This window comes from Pteropus alecto, unplaced genomic scaffold, assembly GCF_000325575.1.
Source record: "Pteropus alecto unplaced genomic scaffold, ASM32557v1 scaffold3, whole genome shotgun sequence".
Classification (NCBI taxonomy): Eukaryota; Metazoa; Chordata; class Mammalia; order Chiroptera; family Pteropodidae; genus Pteropus; species Pteropus alecto.
Window position 1 is genome coordinate 27,788,902 of NW_006442484.1, and position 10,585 is coordinate 27,799,486.

At 37.1% G+C, this 10,585-nt stretch overlaps 1 protein-coding gene across 5 annotated transcripts in view; it reads right to left on the reverse strand.

Annotated features, from left to right (window-relative positions):
* CACNB4 (calcium voltage-gated channel auxiliary subunit beta 4) overlaps nt 1-10,585 on the reverse strand; it is a 210,910-nt gene that overhangs the window by 44,538 nt on the left and 155,787 nt on the right. The window lies entirely within an intron of this gene.

The window sequence follows — 10,585 nt, forward strand, 5'->3', positions numbered from 1 at the left end:
CTGAACCCTGGAAAGGAAAACCCAGAGTGGTTTACATGAAGTGGCTTCTTAAATTGTCACATCCATAGCAGTACCCTGAAGTGAGTTTTTTCATTTGCATAGAATTTGATGGGTACACTCTGCGCCTTATTGCAGACACAAATTTAGACAGCAGGCTATAGTTAAGCATCTGAGTAATTCCAAAGGTAATAATGTCGTGAAAAAAAATATTTTGACTAGATTAAGTGCTAGGAAGTAAACTTCAATGAAAATTATGCGATATTCAGCCCCAAATCTTCTTGTTTTGTGCTATCTTTATATTAAGCCCATATTCATTTGTGAAACTGAGATTCCATTCCATTCTCTTTTATATAGTCCGCTAAAGGAAAAAAGAACTTCAGCCTATTATAAGAACTAAATCCTACTAATATCTTGGGATGTTGATGACAGATTTATCTAGGATTTAACACAGCAAAACAGAATCCTGCATTAGTAAAATGATTTTCCAGGTCCAGTGTCAACACCATTGAAACTCTTTTCCTATGAAAACTTCAATCATTGCCCTGTAGTAGCCATACTTGGTCATTATGGCCACCAAGACGTGAACCTTGAGGATGAAAACAAGGATGTCCTCAAAAGAAGCCCAAGCCTAGAAGGGCTATTTGAACAACAGGGAAATCCAGCTTGACTGATGTGGCCAAGGAATTGAGGGCGCCCAGCATCACTTGGTGCTCATAACATCAGAGGAGATGAAAAACACAGCAGTTATCCGCACCCCCCCACCCTCGCCAAAAAAAAAGAACTCTGGAAGTTCGCCTTCCGGTTACTAAAGGAACATCATCCTTACAATTTATTTTGCTGGCATTACAAGTTGATATTTGCATAGATGATGACATTTACACAGCAGAAGTATTGATAGGATTTGTGTATTTGGTATGTTTCATAAATCATGCACAAATTTTGAAAAATATAAACCTATCTATAGAGCTGAGAATTTGCTAGCCAATGCAAAAATAAAAAAGAATTCTCAGAATGGTTGACTGCTGAAGTGGGCCCACTGAAAGTATTTAGAAATGTTAGGGTTTGTTTGTTTATATATTATTTATGAATTTGCTGTCTATAAGAGCAGCTTTGTCTCTCAGTAAAGGGTGTCATTCTAGCTGAGGTGGTTTTTCCCACTATAAAAAAAAAAAAAAAATCCCAGCACAGGTTTTCTTGGCAGGCTAAAACAATAATTCCTGGTTAGACGTTTTATCCCAGTGCCCAGTATAACCCTGGTTCCAAATTCTGCTTCTGCAATCTAATTTTGAAAACTTTATGCAAGTTACTTAGATTACTCCAGATTCAGTCTCCTAATCTAGACAGTGGGGACACTGACTACATCAAAGAATTAAATGAAATACAATATAATGAGCAGCTAATATTTATTAAGTCTCCACTATTATATAGATGCTTTGCACACTTTATGTCACTGAATCAGTGACATAGCAGTGTGGGATTCGAACTCAGTTTGTTCAACCTTTGAGTCAGCAGTTTCAAACCCTACACTGAGCTGCACTTGATATTTAAATATTTACTTTGGGACTTGGCATATAGTAGGCACAAAGTAGTCATTTTTGTCCCCTTCCTGACGCTGACAGTTCAGTTTTGATTAAAAGAAAGAATTCACAGATTTTCATCATTTTTCATCTCACTTTTATAAGCGCAATAGCTCATCTTGCAATGTATCCATTTTTCTTATTCTATTTGCTGCAAAGGAAACACTGTGGTTTTTTCCCAGCTTTATTGAGATATAACTGACATATATCATTGTGTAAGTTTAAGGTGTACAACTTACATATTGTAAAATGATACACTATAAGTTTGATAACTGCAATGTTTCCAAATCCATGCACTTTATACAGCACTTTAAAAAGTTCCCTTTACAGAGGAAGTGCATTTGTTAAATTACAGCCAAATTCTTCTGTGCAAATCTACTCGGGGGAAAAATCTGGACCTACAAAATGAATAAATTCAGGGTGATTGTTTTATAGATGAGATGCATTCATTGCTCTAAAAAGCACTACCTTGAAATCCTTTAAAACAGAGTTCTCTCGGAATACATCTTTTGTCCAAATTTAGTTACACTTGCACAAAATCCAGAGTAAGAGAGAAAGGAAACAATGTATATATATAAACAATTTTGAGTTAGTTTCAGGTGATTGTGGGGGTCCAAAACGAATCACCCCAAGATGTGCCTCCGTGATATGCAGTTTTGAGCTAAAGGCAACCTTAGCTGCAGGCTTAAGAGAAACTTCTGCCCCTAACCCCTTAACTGCCTAGAAGAATTTGAATTATAGGCTTTGCCCATAAGAGATCAGAGATAACTTCTTTTGACCTATCTATAGGGCAGGGCAAACTTCTATTTACTGAAGGTCTGCTCTTCTTAATCATCCTGCAATGACCATTCGAAGCACCCAAGGTACCTTACCTCATTCCTAGCTCAGGATGTTTTATATATCTATGTTCCCTTTCTATCTCTGGACCTCTCCTCATATGGAGTCTCTGACTCTCTCATGTATGCGGGGTTCCCATACACATGTATGTATTAAATTTGGTTATTTTCTTTTGCTAATCTATCTCATGTTTATTTGATTATTAGACCAGCCAGAAGAACCTTGAGGGGAGAGAAAGTTTGTTCCTCCCTGACATGTTTTGCTGAAGCACGATGTGTGCGGTAGACCATTTTAAGGTGTTGGACTGATAGCGTGAAGATGTCTGGATGATAAAGTGGTTATGATGCAGGCAGTCAAGAAGGAGACACTTGCCTTGTTTTGGAAACATGTGCTGGGGAACGTTAATGACTACAGTTCATAAGAAAGCAGGCTGCCCACTGAAGCAGTGAGGCAAACAGCTAAAATACACAACCTACTGTTGATACTAGGAGATGGCTAATTTCCTGAAACTACCTTAATGACGTTTCAAATCCTGGCATTCAATCATCTCTGAGCATGCAAGCAGTAACTCAAGGACTCCAGCAAATTAACTTTATTTTGAAATGTGAACAAGATTGTAAGAATTTAGAAATTACTTAATAAGCTCTACAATTGCCAAATATGTGAAAGCAGAAGCTTCTGTTGGCTTCCTTGTTTCTACGAATATTGGTAGAGGGAAAAAACAAAGCACGTATGATGTCCATTTCCATAATTACACTGTTATAGCACTACAACAATTACTATTTTTTTTTCGATGACATCAACATTTCTTTGAATATTGAAATCATGCTGCTGTCTCTCAAGGTCCTAGGGAAAGCAGAGGGCCAATATCACAAGCCCAAATTTGGCCCATGGGCTCTGTTGCACAATGGATAGTGCATTGGATTTCAAATCTGTCCCATGGACATTTGATGGCTGGGCATAGCATTAGTCTCCTGTTTTTATTTTATTTTGATTTTATTTTGTTTCAAAGGGTTGAAAGAGAGTATAGACATATCCCAGGAGAAAGGAAAGAAAGGAAAAGAAAAAACTCTAGGTTATTACAAAGGCTCGGAAAGAAAAAAAGAGGGCCACAGAGAGGCAAGAGGAAACTGCCTGGGCTGGACTAAAGGAAGGACTCAAGAAGGGAAGGGGGCTAAAGCAGGCTTCATAAGTCTGGAGGGTTGGAGGGGCACTGCCCAGAGGTCTGGTTAATCATTTATGATCAGGAACAAGGCATAAAGAAAATAATGCTAGATGCTAAGAGGACAGAACTGAAGATGCAAAGGTTACCAGTCCTGTCCAAACTTGGAGAATGCAGCCCCATCGGCTCTCCATTTTTCAGAATTCCATTTTATAAAATGGGCAAAAAGCAAACTATGCAACTTATAGAATGTGCCCCGGGCTGTGAACTCATGTGCAAAAGGCATGACAGAGGAGAGTGCCTCAAAAGTTCCTAAGCAGACACCACAGCACGTTACATCTTGCATTCTCCAATGAACCATCATCATCAGGGAAGAAATGGAAACAATTGCTGCAAGTCTCTTCACGTATATAATATTAGATATGTATATATTACAAACATAAGCATATGTATAATTGAAAAAGCCATAAAATAATGCATCCTAGTGAACATCAAAAGAAACACATATCTTTCCATTAACATATGGCCCAGATTCTTTTTTTTCCCTTTTATTCAATACTGAAAACAGATCCCAGAAAAACAGATCATTTTCTTGAGTACAAAATACAAAATACTGACAGAAACATTGGAAAATGTTTTTACTTTCATCCTCAAAGACAGAAAGTAATCTCAAGCTGAACAATGGAAATGTTTCTTATTCCCAGAGAGAGGGGACACAATGTAGATGGAAGAGCAGCCGTGGGCTTTGGGGACCCACAGAACTGGATTTGATACTTGCCAGTTTGTATTGGCTGTGGATCTTAGCTATTTATTTTAACTTTCTGAGTCTGAATTTCCTCCCACGTCAAATGAAGATAATAATACATACCTTTTAGAGTTTCCCAGAGTTTGCTTTCAGTTGGAACATCATTTCTTTTACCATCATTAGAGAAATTCAGGAAATGCCAGCAGTTAATCTTCGACTCACTAATTAAAGTTTTGAAAGCTTTTCGACATTAAATTTTGGGCTGTTTTAGAGTTTTAGAATTTATATCTTGTTCTTTTTTTTTTTAACAGCTTTATTGAGCTATAATCCACATACCATAAAATTCACACATGTTAAATGTACAGTGATTTTTAATAAACTTACAAAACACAATTTATGCCACAATCTAATATTTGAATATTTCTACCACCTCAAAAGGAACCTTGTGCCCCCATCTGTAGTCATTCTCTAATCCCACTCCTAGATCCAGACATCCACTTCCTTACCTTGATCTTTTAAAACTGAAATACACTTTCTCTTTTTATAAGTAATTTTAGTATTTACATATGTCATTAAATTAGAGCAAGGAGAAGGAAGAGTTCACTAATGTTTGATTTCACAACGGATTAATACTGGAATAGAACCTTGTTACTGTTCGAACTTTTGGGCTTCATGGTCAAATAGTCCGGGCTTCTCACTTCTAGCTTAGCCAAACATTCACTGGACACTGAACATCTGTCCAGTTCTGTAGTGGCTGCTATGTGAGCAGAGAATTCCTTAACTTTTCTGAGATTCTTTCCTTATCTGCAAAATTGAAATGAAACACTTCAGGGTTATTTTGGAAAATTAACACGATAACATAGTACAACATAGTGTACAAGCATAATAATGGCACTTCCTAACATGTGCTGTCCAAGAGAACTTTCTGCAATGATGGATATGGTCTGTATGGGTGCTGTTCAGTAAGGTAGCCACCAGCCACATGTGGTGATGGAGCACTTGAAATGTAACTAGTGATACTGAAGACCTGAATTTTTAATTTAATTTTTAAATGTTTAAAATTTTATTTCACTTTAATTAATTTCAATTTAAATATCCACATGAAACTCTTGGCTACCATATTGGGCTGTGCTATAGTAGATAATCCAAATGTCAGTTTCACTTCCAGATCAGACAAGTGAATATTAAACTTGGTGTAGATTTGGTATTTTAATGGTTGTATTAAGTGGACTAAGTGATAGTGGAATGTCCAGAGAAACATATCACTCCCAATGGATTTAAGCTGGTTTCTCTCCACTGAGCTTGCAATGACTTGAGGATGCACTTTTCCACACTGCAGAAGGAACGAAGCCCTTTCTTGATTACTCTGCCAGATTTCCCGGGGTGGATGGGTGAATAGCCTACTCACAAGGCTGCCCTAGGCAAAAAGGTCTCTTAGGCAACCTTTATTTTTACAGGCCAGTTCCTGGCTTTCTTGCACATGTTTTTTTTCTCTTTCACCCTACCTCCCTTCACCAGACATATCCAGAGCTCTTTGCTAGGGCACCCAGCCTAGCCTTGCTATGTCTCTAAGCATAGAGGCCTGGGTACTGTCTGGCACACAGCAGGACCTCAAGTTCACTGAAAGAAAGATGCTCTTGCTCCTGCCAAAATCTATCTATTCTTTGTTCTATGATTTTAGTTTTTCTAAAGTGACTGTGACCAAGGTTTATGCTTACTGGGTGTGAGATAAATTGTTAGCAATCCCACCCCCATAACATGAGTTTTTGTTTGTTTGTTTGTTTTAGAATTGTGATTTTTCAATACCTTAATCCAGAGCCCTGGATAATGTGTATATTCGCAGCATTTAGGCAGAACAAGAAACTTTTGAAATTATACCTTGGAGGTAACAATTGAACTTTGCTCTGAGGTACCTTGTATTGTTTCCAATCAATAGGTTTTCAAAAATGTTGGTTGAAAGAATAAGGCAAGTTCTTCAGCCCACTTTTATTGGACAGAAGACCTAAAGTTCAACCCCAACCATTTATCAGATTAAGCTTCATTCTTAGGCTTCAAAGAACAGCCAAGGGCAGCAAAGGAGTATATTCAGAAAAGGCCGTAAAAGGAAGGAGAAAAGCATGAATGCTTACTCATCCCCTACTTTATGCGAATCACTAAACTACAGACCTCAAATTATCACATCAACGGTATAAAGCAGGTTATGATTATCCCCATTTTACAAATGAGGCATCCGAGGCTCAAGCGGACAATCTAAACTGCCCTCCATGGCACTATCCACTATCATAGGTATCACAGGAGTACAGGTAAAATCTTTTTTTTTAATTTCCTCTAAAAAATTTGATACAAAAACTTACATTAAAATGTCAAACGTTTTAGTTGCCTTTGGTAAAACAAAACAACATTCTGCAATATTTTGTTAGCATTGCTCATACGTCAAAATTTCACTAATTTGTAATGGTGGATATAGGTCAAGAAATGGCAATCTGAGATCATGGAAAGTGAATCGTAGACTACTTTCCAAAAGACATGTTTCCTGATTCTAAATCCATATCTCCAGATTATCGAGGTTTTGATTTGTGGATTTCTTCGAACTTCTGCTTTGATGACAGAATTTGACTCAGCATTTCAGTTATTGGTGGGAGATTCTAAGCTAGCCTTGAAAGTTTTCTTGTTCTCTTAAGTGATAACTCCTCCAATTGTGTTTATACTGGTTACATGCAAATTATTTCTTACAATTAAATTATAATTATAATAAATGTATAGTTAAAAACAAAGTACAGGCTTTGTCTTAATTATCTCATTAGTGGAATCTAAATTAATGGATTCTATTATAACTGTTTTACATAATTTATTTTAAAGGAAGTAATTCATTTTGGAATGAATATTTAGAAAACTTAGCCAACCTTACCCTTCCTGTTATGTTGACTAGTTTGGCAATTGCTGTAACTGTTTGATTTTAGATAGATTTTTCTTTCCAGTCCAAGGAGACTCTCTATGAAGATACAATAACAGAAGAATTTCAATTGACCTCAAAGTACAAAGAAGGAGGTGACATTTAGATGGTGACACATGATTGCTAGAAACAGTGGGGTGATCATATTGTAAGCTATAAAATATACCTGAAACTAATATAATTATAATATAATATTATATACCAATTACACTTTAAAAAAAAAAGAGAGAGAGGTGACAAAAAAGTCCAGATGGAGATGGAAAGAAATTTGTATCAGACATGATGATTTAGGCACTTGTGAAAAAGAAGCTGAAATGTAGGCTGACAGCAGGTTTGCAAGTCAAATCAATGGTGATGGGGGTAACAGAGGCATAATCCTTTTATATCAGGTGACTATAAGAATTGCAGTTTCATATGATTCAATCGAATACATTGGAGGATGAACAAAAGACAAAGATTACTTTATATAGATGCTACCTGGCAAAAACTGCTTTGATAATCATCGCATAATACTGATGTAAGTAACAAGAATGTAAGAAGTGCTACAGCAATGACTACAATTAGCAATAAATCAAAACCCTTCTGTGAGATTAAAGGGTAACAGAAATCGAAAAAAGTTATGATCATTTTTTGCGTCCAGTAAGAACTTTATCCTAAAGGAAGGGATGGTGAGATTATGGAGCTCTCTCTCCTTCCAGGGAAGGGAAAGTGATCACCTGCTGGGAGAAAGTAGCCTCAAGCAATCAAGCTTTACTGTGTGTAGGCCAAGAAATAACCTCATTGGACACTGAGCAGCCACCCCAGGAACCAGCACTGCCTGGTCAAAATTTAGAGCTTCTGACCAATTCACGTGACACAGGTGAGTGCCTGGGTGGCTACCCCTGGCTGATCCTGACACTGGCACCCGTAAGCATTAGCCACAGCACAAGGTCTTCATTCAAGGATGGCAGCTCAAGCTGCACTAATCCGGTTTCAGCAGAAATGTTAAAAAGGTAATGACAGCATTTGCTCAGGTTATCCTGAATGTGCTGCTGGTAGATGCAGAACTGCATGCTGGAGAGGCAACTAATAGTTTCTTATAAATTGTGGTCTTCTATGACCCTTCTGTTAAAGTGATTGACTGAGAAGTGCTTCCTTCTCACATATCCCCAGAGTGACTCACAAAGTAGCTTATAAAACACTACTTTTATGTTGTGGTCTATTTTCTTGAGAATCATATTAGAGATGTAATAATAGTAAATATGTTTCTTCTAAAAGTAGCTTCGGGCAATCACTTGTATCTTAAAAACAAAACAAAACAAAAATACCTTTCCCTTCTGGCATATAAAGAGAGGAATGATACAGGTTGGTTTAGAAAAGAAAAAGAAAGTAGAGAAAGACTGTATCCTGTATCACTTCTGTAGCCTCGAAAACTTTGATAAAAAATTATCTTTAAGTTTTTGAAAATATTTTCTATTCATAAAGTTTCTCATTAAGGGAGTGAATGTTGACAGCTACAAAGATCCAGGTGTGTCACCAAAAACAGAAATGCTTCCCCAGAGACTGCTGCAGAGATAATGGGAACCTGAGCAAAGTATTTACTTCATTTCAGGCAGAGATCATGCCTTAACAGGTTCTATTGTCCTCAGAGCACCCAGCACAAAGCTTTGCATCTTATAGGAGCTCAAAACAATTTACTGAATGAGAAAGTGAATGAAGAGGTCTCAGGAGGAAGAGAAATGTAAACAGAGCGCTGGGTAATTCCAGCACCTCTCCCAAAGGGAGTACACACTTCCTGCCTTCAGGTATTGCTGGAAATCATGTTGGAAAGAACAGTGAAAAACAAAACCAATGTTAACTTGACAACATGATATGAAAGTTGATTTGGAAAAATTAATAGTCAAAAATTTCTCAGAAAAAAATGTTTTAAAAAGAATATAGGAGAATTAGGCTTTTAACAGATATTATAACATGATAAAAATCACATAAATTAAAAATGTCTGGTGCTGGCACAGATCAATGAAATAACAGAGTTCATAAGTCAACATATATATTGATAATTAGAAGATGATACAGGAAACACTTCAAATCAATGGAAAAAGAGTGACTATACAACAAACAATGTTGGGAAACTTAACTAGTCAATTGGAGAGAGAAGGATGGATCTCTATGTATTTTCTTAAACAAAAATATATGTAATGTAAATAAATATGTACTTTCTTCTAAACAAAGAGCTATCTAGCTTGAAATTACCAGCATCAACTAAAATGATGATTTTGATAGGCAACATTAAATGTTAGTAATCATTATAATTTCAAAAATAATGACAATAACCACTATCATTTATTGAGCACGTACTATGTTCTGTGGTTAGTGTTAAACGCTTTTATTAATTGTGGTCTTTGGAGAAGAATATCCTCTGTGAAAGGCCTGGGGGCTCTAACAGAGGCTAGGTTAGTGTGAGTTTTTCTCTTTGGTTTCTAGAAATCTCCCATATTTGTAAAGCCTGTAGGTCTTAGGTTAAAAACATGATGATGTAACTTAACATAGTGGTTTAAATTTAGGTATAAATGCTATTTTTGAACTATGAGACAGTGATTTGAGGGTATTAGAGAGGTGTGGTGGGTACTTTACGCACACACAAAATGCTGGTACTCTAGGTAAGAGCCAAGCCTGCCCCAGTTACCCCACAGAAGAAGAAATCCTCCACAGTTTAATGTCACCAAACTTGCCTTCCAGGCCATTGTTCCATTGTATTCCTTACACACTTGCTATCCCTCCTTAGCTCTTTCGGGTCTTGATAGCAGCTACATAGTGCCCAGCCCTCCCCTTCTGCGTGGACCAACCCCAACTGGAGTTTGGAGTGGTAAGAGCCCACACCCTTCCCTGTGTAGTGCCCTTCCTCCCCAGTGGGTTCAGAAGTGGAAGGAGATGAAAGCAAGCCTTGTTTTTTGACTCCCATCTGATAATTCTGTGTTAGAGCTCATTAGGATAGAGGAAAAGAACTTATTCTTAGTTCAACCTTTGACACTAGAAAATGAGACTTTAACTGGAATAAAAGAGCACTTTATAGACATGATCTAATTTAGTCATCATAAAAATTTTAAGAGGTAGAGTTCGTTATCAACACTGAAGTAATAAATAAGGCTTAGAGACATCAAATATGTCCAAGGTCATGCAAATGGTGAAATGTGAACTCTGACATAACTGACTCTGAAGTCCTTGCTAACAGCTAATAACTAAGCCCAGCAGAGGAGCTGGTAGGCATTGCTGGATGAGCAGATCACTGAGACCGAAGGCATAAAAAAAAGTAGAATTTCTCTCCAGCACCA